Below are 14581 nucleotides of genomic sequence, written 5' to 3'. Positions count from 1 at the left end.
TATGCGAATTCTAAATTGCGATTAATACCGAATCGCAATTTAGAATTCGCATAATGGTATTCATGTAAAAGTGCGATAATAAATAGCGATTCGCGTCCGGCCGCAAAAGCCGATAGCGATTTTCCGATATCGCAGAAAAATCGCAAAATCGGTCCATTTCCGTGTAGGAATTGCGATAACGAGATCGCAAAAACGGGAAGTCGCATTTCGAACACAGTGATGACATCACAACCAGGAAGCAGGCAGTTCCCTCCCCCATTGAGAACACTGAGGCAGACATTGAAGCAGCACCACTCTGAGCTCCTCACAAACCACCTCCAGTCTTGGAATTTAGGATACTGCAGACTGCAGCTATGGCACAGGAAGCAGCAGCAGGGCCCAGTGACACCGGGCGAAAGCGCAAGATAAAGTTCTCGGAGCAGGAGCTGGATCACCTAATCGATGGAGTCTGCAAAGACCACAACAAACTTTCCGGCAAGGACTCCAGGAGGGTGCCTGAGGCCGAGAAACAGCGACTGTGGCTGCGCATCCGCGCCAGAATGAACGCAGTAGGAGTACCACAGAGGTCCATAGACGACCTCAAGAAGAAGTGGTACGACCTCCGAGGTTGTGCCAAAGAGAGGGTGGCTGAGAGGCTGGGTGAGCGCCTTGCAACTGGAGGGGGAGAGCCTAAAGTCCCTCCCAACACACCCTTGGAGGATCGTGTGGAGGACACACTGCAGCCTGAGGCATGTGTTGGGGTCATCCGTCTTGACTCATCCCGACCCACCCAAGATAGCCAAGGTAGGCGCCATGCGACTGCGACCCTGTCCCCTAACAATGGCCATGACACTATAGCCTCCCATAATCAACCCCAGTCATGCAGCCCATGCACATCAGAACATCCCTATTGCATTGTGGGACATGTAGTCTGACCACAATGTACAAAAACTCCCATGGAGCCAGACATGTCCCAATGTACGCTTTGCAACAGCCAGTCAGGGAATGGAAGCCAGCATGCATGTAGCAACTGCACATATCAAAGATACATGTAATTAATCTTCGTCCACTTTCCATCACAGGTGCCGCAGATAACACCAGCAGTGACAGCGAGAGGCTGCAGATAGATGACCCTCCGGAGGAGCCTGAGGATGAGGAAGAGGGAACATCCATACAACCACCACCATCTGGCCAAGCTCCAGTGACACCAAGTGTAGCACCACCTGCAACGCCAGCTACATCAGGCACACCAACATTGCCAGCTGCAAGACCCGTTCCAGTGGCACCATAAAAATCAGGTGCAGCTAGACCTGCGACACAGCCCGCACCCACTGTGCCCAGCCAGCACGGCAGGCATGTCAGGGAGCGGTGGCAGAGTACACCACACACCGGCAGGAGGGTGATGGCTGTGCGTGTGCCAGGGCTCTCTATTGAGCGCCGCATGCTGCGCGTGCACCAATTGCAGGCACAACACCTAGGTGCAATCCACCTGCAGCTGCACAACACAGGCAGGAATGTTGCCAATCTGTCTGATCGCATTGACCGGATGTCCGCTGCCATGGAGGCAAACACTGTGGCCATGATCCGCCAGCGCAACCTCACCCGCCGACGCCACCGCCAGCTACTCATACGCCTCTCGGCGTACACACATTCAAATTACGTGATAGGAAATGCCACCTCCCAGCTGTCCCGTCGGTCCCTGGCAATGCAGCTGCAGATGGTACAATGCTGTGAGGACGTGGCACGTGCACTCGAGCAGGTGACCACTGCTGTCCAGGCTCTACAACCAACTGGCCAAGCCAATGCCGTAGGGGATGACACAAGCGAGGGGACAGCGAGTATCAGCAGCCTGTCTGCGACACAGGTCGGTGTCCTACGCCTCAGCAGCAGGCCCAGTGCGGGATCACGTGCCCTGCCGGAGGAGGAGCCTGAGAGGCGACTGGGAGCTGCGCGCCGGAGGCGCCAATGACATTTCAGTACATGGTCAGGGACATGCTGCTGACATAAGCATGTCCAGTTAGTAATATTGAGCAGTATGGCGCAATACTCCTCATATGTAACTGATACTAATTATTCATTATTATTGTGCACACAACAATAATATTTATTCAAGCATTGACCACCATGTAGAGTCCTGGCATTCTGAGTGTCCTAATGCTGCAGCTGCATCTCCTTAAGTGTGTTTGGTCAGGCCAGCACCTGTTGCTGATTGGGAAACGTTTTTTCAAAAAAAAAAAATTCTCCTTACTGGTTACCACCTGGTTTGGGTTCTCCTTAATTTGCGCCTCGCAAATTGCGATTTTCGGGGTATTCGCAAATTACGATGCTTCTTGAATAGCGATAGCGATTTATTTGTGAGTTCGCAGATTTATTCGCAGAATTCGTGGTTTCTCGCATTTACAGAATCGCTAATGGGCTACTACCAGGATTCTGCGAATTATTTTGCGAATTCGCTATTCTATGTTTGCAAACTCGCAAATTTTGTTCTTGAATAGCTTTTCATCAAATTGCGATCGCAGTAGCTTTTTCGCAGCTATTGCAATCACATTTTGCCTTCATGAATCTGGCTGAAAGACTTTTATTTGGGTTCTTAATAGAGGATCATTTATACCGCCGAATCCAGCAGAATAAATATAATTAGGGAATACATGTTTTGAGACTGCCTGTGTGCAGCAGAGGCGACAGGAAGACAGGTAGATACCATTATGAACTGGCTGTGCATGAAGACCGTGAGAGCTGCTTTGCAGCATCACCCATGTGCGTGCAAGGATAAAGAGAGAACTGTCATGGTGTTTTTTATCTGACTCAGAAATGAAGCATCATCAGGTATGCATTAATATCAATTGAAAAGGAAGCAAAAATATGCATCATAATAGAGGCCTGTACTGGGATTATGCATGTCAGTATAGGTGTATCAGCATTTGCGAGTCCGTGTCAGATTTCGCATATACTTGTTATCGTCAAAGCTTATATGTGTCTATGTGAGCCCAGATCAGTATCCATGTACCTGTGTCAGTATGAATACATGCATCACTGGAACCCTTTGCTTATTATGCCAAGTATTCATCAGTACAAATTAAGATATCTCCATCTCGGTACTGCCCCCTCCGTTTTGAAATTTAGCGACGACTCTCTGGAAATGGGGTCCCCAGGGCCATTTAAAGGCTTGGTGAAGGGCCCACAAGGCCCACCTCCCCGTCACAAATTCTGTGTACTCTGGGTGATGGGGTCCTTGGGACTGAGTGCTGCTCGGGGAGGGGAGCCTCGTGACCGCTCCATGCATATGTATTCAATTGGGCCCCGGAGGATGGGGTCCCCGTGGTTGAAATGGCTTTGGAGAGGGGCCATGCTTCCTTCTCCCCTTAATAAAAAATGCAACCGTGTGGCAGCATTTTTTTTGCTGCAATCCTGCGGGGGTCTCGCAGGATCTCTGAAAAACAATTGCTGTTTCTTTACAATTTTGGCCTCAGTAGGGGTCCCTCTGGGTCTCCTCCATAGAGCCTAGGGAGGCAGGGTATCTCTGCACAGCCCCTTATATAACTTTTTTTTAAAGTTCAGGGCAGGGGACCAAGTCCCTGAGTCCTATGATGGCTGAAGGCAACATTGTTCTCATGTTGCTGGCAGTCATTCAGAGAGTTTTCTCCCATGGGAGTGAGAAAGATTGTCCAAGGGAACAAACGCTCCTTGGAATAATCAAAATACTTTTACTCAAAATGCAGGTAGGCATTTTACGTTTGTTCCATATTAACCCCTCCAGCGTGGTACTGGTCTGAAAACTGCCCGCCGAGTTAATGGAGTGAGGTGCATTACCGTATGCACAGCATCTAGGCCATGCACTAGAGGACTACCTGGTCCATAACTGTGGGCATAAGCTATGTACTCTTTGGCGCCGTGACTTAGATACAAACTATATTGGGACACCCTCTTCATTATTGGTGTCCAAATAATTGTCGACCGATAAGTTGAAAGGACTTTGGCCACTTTGGGCTCTTTTGTTGATGTATCTCTATTGTTCCTATACTGGATTATTCTCGAGCAGGAGTCTGGATTTGAATCTGAGCCCTTTGTACATTGATGCAATTTTTTGCTTATCCAAGAAGCCTAGAATTGTTCATTTTTTGCCAGTATTCTAGACATTGTGGGGCATATTCAACAACCCCTATCGCCACCACAACATCACTTTCAGTGACATTGTGGTGGTGATAGGGGCCTCGTCTTATTCACAAGGCAGCGTTAATCCACTTAATGTGACTTAACGCTGCCTTGTGAATATGGACCCCTTCCATGCTGTGTTTAGCTTGAAAGGGGCGTGCAGTGGGTGTTGTGGTGGGCGTTCCACTGCAACACCCATTGATTTTGACGCTGCCCCCTATTCACAAGGGCGGCGTAACTAGGAGGCAGCGCCAAAATTAAGGCCCGGAAAACCCTGGTCTTAAGTTGGCGAAACATAGCGAAATGCTTCATTTCTCATCGTTTTTGCTTTTTCCATTGGTGCTGCATTGTGCAGCACACATGAGGCATCCACGGGTACTCAATAGACTCCATTTTAATAATCCATTTAAATCATTCTTATGCCTTTGTTTGTCAAAATATACTTTTCTTTATTTTCCACATGGAAGGCATCATGTTTTCCAATGCATAAACATGCTATACATATGCCTATCAAGGCCTCGTACTATAGCCCGCGGGAATACATCAATCATCCTTGGTAGCCAGATTCGCATAAACTCAATGCATTTCGGGCTTCCCAGCCCTTCATCAGGGGTAACTACAAAATTTAAACCACACCATTTGTTGTTTTCCACAATTATCCATGTAAAACATATTGTACATCTCACATTATTCTTTGCAAAAGTTCCACTCGATGCATTGAAAAAAAAACAAAAAAATGACCCTTACTTTGCCGACACTTATCACCCTTGCCCCAATGCCAATTAATAGATCCCACAAATTGTCCCAAGCGTGTCCCCCATATTCACCATTAAGTAAACAATACAACTTTTCACCCCCGTATAACCACTTCACTCTGAATATGTACCAAGCACCCACAAGCTATAGACCTCACCGTTCTGAACCCTGGTAGAGAGGAAACTTGTAATATGCTTGGTGGTACCACTGCGGCCCCGCCAAGCATAATACGGACTCCTGACCGCCGCAACACCACTGGTCTTATAGCACATAAATGTGATAGTTATACTAGGAAGGCTATTTTAAACTTTGTGCATAGTTAGAAATAAGGAAAATTGCTGGAAAGTTTCATCAAAGTGCAAAGCAACAAAGCCTCTGTGTGCATTATTGAGTGTAGGCCTGAGGAGCAGGTTAGCTGTGATGAAAGAGAGACGGAAAAAGAGAGGCCCTCGCAGGTGAAAAGAGAAGGGTTATCTGGCAGAAGCCAGCCAAAGGGATTAATGGAACAATTCTTCATCCTTAAATCACGTGGTCTGAGCCCTTTTTCTGTATCGATTTTTTTGGTGCTCACACCTATTGATCAAATTTGCCTGAAACGCAACTCTTCAAAGCGCGGTCTTATTTCATCTCTGCTCCCTGCCGCCCCAGAGCAGCCGTCCTTCACCTCAGCAGAGGACTGCGAAGGAAATGCAATCAAGCCAATGATCCCTCCCCTCAAGGAACACAGACCTGCTCACCATGGGTTTATTGCTTATGCTTATAGCAGGTGCATTTGTGTTGACGCTTCATGCCTGTGGGAGCCTGTGCTTGCTGCTTATTGGTGCAATAACGCGAGCAAGAATGGGCAGGAACCACCGCTATGTGCATTGGGCTTTTGGAAGTTTTCTGCTTCGCAGCTGTATTGTGCAGACTGTTCATCTGAGTGGATGGGCTGTTGCGAATGTCATTTTAGAGCACAGGACTGGACAAGTCTTCATCCAGCAATTGCCTTTTTAAAAGGGGTTTTAATAGCGAGCATCGGGTGGACGATTGCCACAGACTTTCTGGAGACCGGTTGTTTATTCTGTTTGTCAAGTGTTAAAACAGAACGACATTTAGGGGCATATTTACAATTACTGGCGCATCCCTGCAAATTAACAGGGGTGCGCCAGTAATTGTGCGCCATGTCTCCGCCACCCATGATGCGCCGCATTTACAATGCGGCGCACCATGGGGCAAAAACGGCACAGATGCGTCACGCATCTGTGCATTAAAGGTGTCGTATTGCTGGATTTGCGTCGCATGCGCGACGCAGCTCCAGCAATGCTCTGGGGGGCCCATTCTACTAATGCTGCGTCAAGCCTTACGCCTGCTTCAAGCAGGCGCAGGGTTTTGACTCAGCACTGGCCTAAAAGTGACTGAGTGAAATCTTGTAGATTTCACTCAGCCACTTTTAAGAGGCGTTCCTGCGCCGGAACGCCCCCCCCCCCTGCAATGGAACGCCTCCTTAAGGCGCATGGCTTTACAACGTGACGCATCTCCCAGATGCATCACGTTGTAAACAGCCGGCACCATGGCGCATCTTTTGCGCCGCCGCTGGGTCACAAAAGTGACACAACGGTGGCGCAAAAGAGGCGCAAGGGGCTTGTAAATCTGCCCCTTACTGCTTTACGTAGAGTGGGCGAAGTTTTCAATCTTGACCGTCCACTAATTCAAAGATCAAGAGACATGATGTTCCTGAGGACAAATTAATGCAAAGAGGCATCTATACAGGACACACTTGAATGACCCACATTTCTCACATGGATACAGCATCGTTAAATCTCTTACTATATACTTTGTAGGTTTTCTTAATGCGAGTGTATTCCTTAGCTTCTACTTGTGATATCGTGAAACTAAGTTCTCCTGCTAACTATACAGCATCTTGCAGATCAGTGAAAAGCTCCATACCGTTTACCAGAATTACTCTGATTCTGTGCTACTGTGGTAACTCGCAAGCATTTTGAATGCAGGTGCATACGCAAAGAGCCCTTTTGTAGGTGTGTCCCTGGAATATAAAGGTAGGTATCTCAATGGCACCAAATATCTTGGAAAAAATATCACTGAAAGACAAAATAAGTAAGAATATTTTAGTTCTGTCAGCCTTAGGGTTGGCTTCCTCAAAGCAATTTGCCTCCCTGCTCTATTTTTACTGACCTCGTTTTTGCCGGCCTTAGGACTCTATGCACTCTACGGTGCTAAAGAGCTTGTACTCTCTCCCTTAAACATGGTAACTTTGGCTTAAGACTAATTGGCACGTTCAATTTACTTATGTCACTTGTTAAGTGGCCCGACAGGTGCCCAGGCCCTGTAAATTAAATGCTACTATTGGGCCTGCAGCACTGATTGTGCCACCTAATTAAGTAGCCCTTTAAACATGCCTCAGGTTTACCATTGCAGCCTGTCTATGGGCAGTTTTAAACTGCCATTTAGACCTGGCAAAATAAACCTTTTCTCAGGCCCAACCTTTCTTTCTTTTTAATACCCATAAGTCACTCCTAGGGTAGGCACTGGACCACCCAGAGGGCAGGATGCAATGTATTTAAAATGTTTGACTTACCTGTCTTCTGCTGCAGCCGCCATCTCCTCCTCTCAGTCCTCTTCACCCGCTTCCAGGGCAGGAAGCAGGAAGCACCCGGCTCCCAGCCTCCTGATAGCCAATCGCAACATTGTATTTGCAGCGTTGTGATTGATCTGAACTCCATGGAACAACGCTCATCCAGAGAATGGGAAGTTGGGCATGTTCTCCATGCAGGCTGTAATGCAGCCTGCATGGAGAACATTCAAAGTGTGCATGACTGTTTGACCGGCCCAAGACATCCGGCCAAAGAGGCATGTGCACTTGGAGTGGGCAAACTACTCCTCTCCTGCCCTGCTATGTGAGCAGAGCAGCCCCACCCCAACCCAGCTGAGCAAAGGGAAACATAAAAGGATAATAACATTAAGTTATTATCCTTTTATTTTGTCCTTTGACCTGGTCAGCGGGGCGTCTCTCCTCCGCCTTAGTGGTTAGAGGAGGCAGACCTGGAAGCAGAGGTCAGCCCGGGACCAGGGTTCAATTCCCGGCTCGGCGGGGTCTTGAGTCCTAAAATGTCCATGGGGTCGACAATTCTCGCTCCGGTGCCTACTTGATTCACGGGTTCACACTCTGCGACTCTGGGCAATAGCTTGCTTAATCTCCACAACGGCCCCTCGCGGCATGATGCCTGGCTTTCACCTTGCGGATACCCTGCCGGGGTATCTCACAGGGGAATACCAGGACGGGTTCCCTAAGCAAGCGCTTAGAGACCGGTTGGTGATTTGCGCTATATAAATTCCTGTACATTTACATTTACATTTAGTGTAGGAGTCGCCACTGCCCTCAGGTCCTTAAAGTTTTGGGCTCTTGGCAACTGCAAACAGGCTCGATTGCACCAAAAATCAGTGTGAGCCACCGCCAGCCCATCTCTTCACACTGCAGCATTGGCCGCTCATAGGGGACTGCCAGTGTGAAGCTTCAGCCCTCCCACCCGCAATGCCCAGCCTGCTCTTCGTATCGCAACAACAGCATCTGGCTATTGTGACTACGTGCAGCCCTTTCCAATGCAAACAAGACACTTGGCACAAAACTTGAGAAGGTAAAACTTCAGCAGAATTAATCTGGGACTGTGTCCGAACTGCAGTCAGCCTGAACATTTGACTTTGACTGGGTCCAGCAGGACAAGATAGATGCGATTGGTCCCTTGTGCTTTTAGCCCTATTTTACACTTTATTCTTTAAAAATTCATAACTTTAGCTCTGCTGATTGGGATTTTGTTGCTTTGTTCTTCTTTAATTTATTAAATTATGCTCTATGTTTCTAACTTAGTGTGGTATCATTTTGTGTGATGTTTTTACTGTTTTACTGTTTGAAGTGTTGCACAAATAGTTTACATATTGCCCCTGACTGTTCTGTTCCAAGCTACCCGAGGGTTGATCACAAGTTAAATTAGGTATTTTGCATCCATTTTGCTGATCTTGCAAGAACTGCGCACATTTCACAAGGAGAACTTATGAGCCTTCCACACTTTAGTCTCAGTAATACATTCTCTGCAATAAATCACACTGCCAGTTTGACCACAAATTGTACTGCCCTAAGCACACTTCCATCATAAATCACTGTACTGGATAGAGAGCTACGGCAAACCAATGCAGAGAAGACATCACCAGCAAGTAACAAACTTACTAAAGATACATTAACAAGTGAAAGGCGATGGTCACAGCCATTACTCCATGGAGTGAGATTACACTGAAAGATAGCATGGGAGAAACCCTAAAGAGAGTTATTATGACAAGGAGAATCCCCTGCTTAACTTCTGCATCCTGACAGGGCGGAATAGGAAGACACTCGGCCATGGAGACTGAAATAAGCCTGCAAAAGGGAAGCCTGTAATAAGGACAACAACCAATGGGAGCTGATAACTCTAACCAAGGCGAAACCGATTGCATTTCCAATGCAATAGGTCTCGCATTTGTTAAATGAGGTCTCTCGCTGCCCGGCATTGCTGCACACTGAAACACAAGGCGCAAGACCTAAAAATGTATGGATGGCTTTGCAGCTCAACAATGTAAATTGACCAGGTTTGCATGATCTGTTTTTTCTATGTCTGGTAATTTTTAAAAACTGTCATTTTGGAGAGCCTTACTTGCAATCTTAAACAAGCATTTACAATGCAATAGGTTTCGCAGCATTAAAATTTGAGTTACTGGCATTGTGTATGACAATGCGTTGCATAAATTTTTTTAGCAAACTTTGAATTGGTGAGCAGTGAGAGTGTGTGCAAGAGAAATAAATGCATGCCATGCGTCTAAATAAATAGGGTGAACATGAACATTAAATTATGAATGCGCACATTTAAAATTGATTACCCTTTCGGGAATGATTCTGTCGCATGTTTTTGCAGCATGTCATCGTGCTCACCAGTGTCAGTTTTGTGACCTGCTTGCTGGCACGAGCTTTTCTTACGGCTCACTTGCTTCAAATACTGTCTGCTGTGGTCTTCCAATGTTCACAGTGCTAGCTCCTTGCACTGCCCAAAAGTGTGATCGACGTGCATGAGCGCTCACCAGTGTGTCCTCTGCTGCTACCCCATTCCAGTTTATCATGCTGTGCACCAGTGCAAGCATATCGTGCAGCTCACATTTCTACGCTTGTGTGTGATACTGCATCCAATGCAAACACATTAGATTGCCCAACAGTAACAAAATATATCCACATTTGTCCAAGAATATTCATCATTCTGTCCTCGGCGCCCACGATCATGACAGGCAAATAATTATTGTTTATGCCAAACATGGACTAAATAAAGTCAAGGGGGTTTAAGACAATGCCACACTTTTGGAAATACAGACCAATTGTGCTTTTCTCATGGTCTTTACCTCCCACGTTTGCAAGGGTCAGCTTTACTTATTAAAACGGCTTTAAAACAATACAGATCGATAAATACATCTCAGTTTAAGAGACACGCTATTTTTTTTATCTTCGCTATCACTCTCCTTAGCTTCACGATGCCATTAGGCAAACGTGCGTTCGTAAAATAAATGTACACAACTAATGAATGTGAAAATAATACGTTGCCTCAGCCGACATTAAATACGAATAGCTACCCAATGTGTTTACATGGCATGCATTGGACTGGGATGAATGAGCTCACACCCTGCGCCTTAATGCAGGCTGGTGCATGAATAATAGAGCACAAGAGTAGGCACCAGATGGTCATGGGTACAGTTACACGTAGGAAGGTGGCTAGCAGATTAGTCACCTTTGTTTGGTCTGTAGCCCAAAAGTGCCTGCATATTTAGAGTTCCGTGCAGGTCTGGCACCTCTTGCGAAGGGGTAGGGAGAAGGAAGGAGATAAGAGAAAAAATCAACTGCCTTCTAAGTGGTTGAAAAGGAGCACTACAGAATGATTCACGAGACACAACAGGCACTTAAGGCTGGAGCGAGATTGTAGAAAACCTTAAGTGCCCGCGCTGATGGGGGGAGGTAGTGGGGGGGGGGGTGAGCCTTCATGCATGGATTCTGCAGAGAGACTGACTGGCATGGCAAACGCCGTAGGGTCAAGAGATACAAAGTCCTATGCAAGCAAACCGAGCTAATACGTGATGGAAGATACTGAGCATAGTAAGTCGTGAGTTACGGTACCTGTCATGATAGAAGGTGACGGTAAAATGTGACATGCTAGCAATGGGTGGGGAGGACAAGCATTGCAGGGGGTGACGAGTGCAGTAAAGGTGGTGGGCGGTGCTGGGGGAGACGTGGCAGGCACTGTGGAAGAAAGTCGACAAAGGTGATAGGCGCTACAGTGGATCGCTGAAGAGGACGAAGGATCACAATTTGAAAGTGGGCACCGAGCACCTTGGAGTGAACAGTGGCATGATCAGCAGAGGGTGCGTGAGAGGTGACCAGCCCATGAGGATGCAATGGGGAGCAGGCGACGCAGAGGTTTAGGAAGAAAGCGAAGTTAACAGGAACCCTCTAAACTGAGGGTGGAGATGGGGCAAAAGGCACAGGCAGGGAGTATGGCAATGCATGGCAAGAGAAAGCACCACCAAGGAAAACTGGAGGTGAAAAACATCACCAGCATTGAAAAGCGGGGAGGTAGAAACTTCCCTGAGATGACACCCGAATGTTCGCTCACCTGCCATTGAAGTCCAGAGGTAGAGTAGGGTCCTCGCCCGGCATCGAATCCATGGTCTGCTGGTGATGGTCTATGACCAGCTACACTGGGACAGCAACAGTATTCCAGAGTACCACCGACATCGAGGACGGACTAGCCGCCCGTGGACGTGTCTGCCAACGCGCTACCTTCAGTGCCATCTCCAGCGTAGCCCAGTCAATCGGATCATTGTTGCAGAAAAGACTGACTGGTAGGAGATAATACAGTCGAGTAATAAAAACGTTTTCCACTAGCTAAAGTCAAGCCAAGAATACAGTAGTAAGCGACACGGAAAAAACATAACTAGATGTTGTAAATATTTTCAATCACTTGACCTCCTGCGCACATCCATGAGGAGATTAATACCAAGCGGAGAGTAAGCTAAGTCTGCTGGTGCGTTCCTGCAATTTCTCCGTAGCGGGCTCGCTCTTTACAGAACACCCTGTGCCAGTCCATAATGGGCTCTGCTTCTTCGCAGACGCTACACCGTACCGCCGCGTTGTGTCCTTTCTTTTTGTCTATGCTCTGCTCCAGACTCAGCAAAAGGCGGGCGAAACCATAACAGTCTGCGCGCCTCAAGCCAGCCTATGGTAAACAGAGCGCAAAGCGCTAATATTGGCTGAGTGCTCTACACAGTCATAGACACAGAAAAAGGCCCAGGCGACAGAGGCGTAATATTGAGACAACAACTAGGAACACAGAAGGACTATCTCAAAGAGATATTAAAGATCGAGTTCGACAGGTTTTAACATAGACAAAACACGCATTGACTATGTCAGTTTGTAGTGACAGGTATACACAAAAACTAGAAGCGCAGATTGTGTTTGTCACAGAAACTGCAGTTTATTTAGTCCTACGGGCCCACAAGGCGGATGAGCAAGCAATACACTCAGCTCCATCAGATGCCTGTCGAAGAGATGGACAATCTGTTCTCAGCAGCAACAACAAGTCAGGTCCCGGGCCGCGCTGTGATTGGCTGACGTCACGGGGGTGTCCGGGCCGGCAGCCAATCACAGCGCGGCCCGGGAATGACGTCACGGGGGTGTCCCGGGCCGGCAGCCAATCGCAGCGCGGCCCGGGACAAAGGGGCGGGGCTTAAAAAAGCACCAGGAACGCCCCCGAATCGCGTTTTCGAGAGAAAGCGCGATTGACAGCCTCTGTCTCCCAATGGCTAGTCTCCATTTATGGAGCTAGCCAATTGGAAACAGAGGCTGTCCTAACCTCACTATTAAAAACAACAGATTTCGATCTGGGAGGGGCTTCGCCCCTCGCCAGGTTACGAAACCTAAAAATGGAGATCCACTTCTCTTAAAGAACTTGATATGATATAGGCCTAGAGATAACCATTTTGACATTGGAAGCACTTTCTACAGAAACTCCCCATGAGACAGTGCAAAGCTTGATCATATTATTATTGAAAGTTCTGTATTTACGAGCACACACCAGCTCCGTTTCACTCCCAGCAGACCTGTTCCAGGTGTGAAACTAGCAACTTGGCCTGGCCACAAACAAGTGTGTCTTGCAACATTGATCCTTTCAGAACTGCACATTCCATCTTCAAAGTCAATCAAGTAGTTGTTTTTAACAATTAATAATTATGCTGCAGAGAATGGTGGAAATCCTCTGCCCTAAGGCAGTGGCGCCTTTCAGGCATCATAGGACTAGTGCACTTCCTATACGCAGTAGCTGTATGGATTATATGCTGATCACATTTCAGTCATCTTTTAACCGCCAAATGGGCAGGATTGGAAGTCTAATTCTCTGATTCACAGACAACAAGTGCACAATGGAGTTTTAAAACTAGGTCTAGACTTAAGGACAAAAATAATGAAAAGGAACAAAATTGCCGAAATGCATGGGCTGCAGGGGGTTTGTTATCCCCTGACCTACACGTCGACCCTGATTTTGTTCTTGACCATTTTTTTGTGTGCTGTCTTTGGTTGAATCTCTCAGACTTTAAAATTAACATTCTGTTGTTACTTTTGCACAAGTTGTAGCCAGATCTGAAAAATCAGATTAGCATTGCTGACATGTGGATATATGTCTCCAAAGAGATAAACACTTGAATACAATCACAGCATATCCATTGCTGTTCTATTCATCATTGCACTATCTTTGTTGACACCAGAATCATTGATCATTTAATTTCACCATTGACGCTCTGTCCTATCATTAATTGTGGTAACACCACAACACCTATGGAGAAATGCTCATGATAATTCATAATTCTGTACAGTCACCACACACAAGCAATTACACTGCTGAGTCCTGAAAAGAGACTTGTTGTCCAACATAGATCATGAGAGTCAAAGAGATGGAGAGCCCTAGTGCTAATCTGTTCAGAAGTGTGAAAAACATCCACAGTCATATTAGAATCTCTCAGGTGACTCTAAAATTTGAAGTCTTCACTAGCAGTCACAGTTTCAGTTATGGATAAGGACTGGCAACTTCAATCACTTAATCCACAATTTCCTGCTCAGACGTCGGGCAGCATTCAATGAACCGATGCAGATGTCATCGAAGAAGTAAGACCCTGATGCCAATCAGAAGCTGTAAGGAGTGGTAGGATTGTTACAACTGCAGCAGCCACAACAGTCATCACCAAGTCAATCAAGTCAAACACCATCTGGAAAATAAAGATCACAACCACCATAGTCACATAATATGGCTTCTGACCATCCTCTCAATACTAAAAAGATGCAAGTGAGGAGGAAAACTTAGAGTCATATAATTAAGAGGGTATTGATGGCAATGATGATGGAGAATGGGAGTAGGGTAAAGACCTAGAAGAATGAGTCCTGTCCACAGTGGGGAAAAACCACTAAGTAACAGCAGTGATCCCAATGGGTAGAAAAATAGAGAAAACTATGAGCAACTTTTTTGTGTTGCTGTATTAAAAGATGCTATTATGGATTATTGGGAAAGCTGTGTAATCTAGATTCCAATGTGAGTGGTGTAAATATTACTAGCATGAAGGAAAGAGGAAGTAACTGAGTGTC

Source organism: Lissotriton vulgaris, chromosome 5 (genome assembly GCF_964263255.1).
Source record: "Lissotriton vulgaris chromosome 5, aLisVul1.2, whole genome shotgun sequence".
Classification (NCBI taxonomy): domain Eukaryota; kingdom Metazoa; phylum Chordata; class Amphibia; order Caudata; family Salamandridae; genus Lissotriton; species Lissotriton vulgaris.
This window is presented reverse-complemented; position numbering follows the sequence as displayed.